This window comes from Pocillopora verrucosa, chromosome 3, assembly GCF_036669915.1.
Source record: "Pocillopora verrucosa isolate sample1 chromosome 3, ASM3666991v2, whole genome shotgun sequence".
Taxonomy (NCBI): domain Eukaryota; kingdom Metazoa; phylum Cnidaria; class Anthozoa; order Scleractinia; family Pocilloporidae; genus Pocillopora; species Pocillopora verrucosa.
The window spans coordinates 14564589-14565128 of record NC_089314.1 but is presented as its reverse complement, the minus strand read 5'-3'; positions in this window follow the sequence as shown (position 1 = coordinate 14565128).

Sequence of the window (540 nt, the reverse complement as noted above, 5' to 3'; positions counted from 1 at the left end):
GCTATCTTTAGAAATGTTATATTAAGCAAAACAGTTGAGAAAAGCGATCAACCAATGAAAAGTACATTCAAAGATGAGCGCCAAATGGAGTCTTCTTTGTTTCCGATTACGGGCATGATCACGTGGATCTTTTAGGACTTGTCATTGGCTAGCAAAGTGAATCCGCTGGCTTGCCAATTGCAGTGTTAAGAGAAGCGCCCAACTTTATTCTGACTTCTCCGACCGGTTCTCTGCTTCTAGAAGATGGATAGCTTGGTGATATAAATAAAGATGTGAGCTTACTCTATGTAGAAATAATCAACAAGAATCGATCGTATTACAAATGCACGATTTGTGGCCGAAAGTTGTCGAGGAAACAAAGACTCGAAACTCACTTGAGTTGTGTTAATGGCAAAGGTGAGAAATAACACAAGCCAATCACAGTTTTGAATGCGACTACAAATCGTCTTTTACCCTCATATTTATAAAAGAAGGATACCACATTCGGAAGTGTAACAGATACATAGATGATCCCAGTGTACCAGTACCTAAATCTACAAA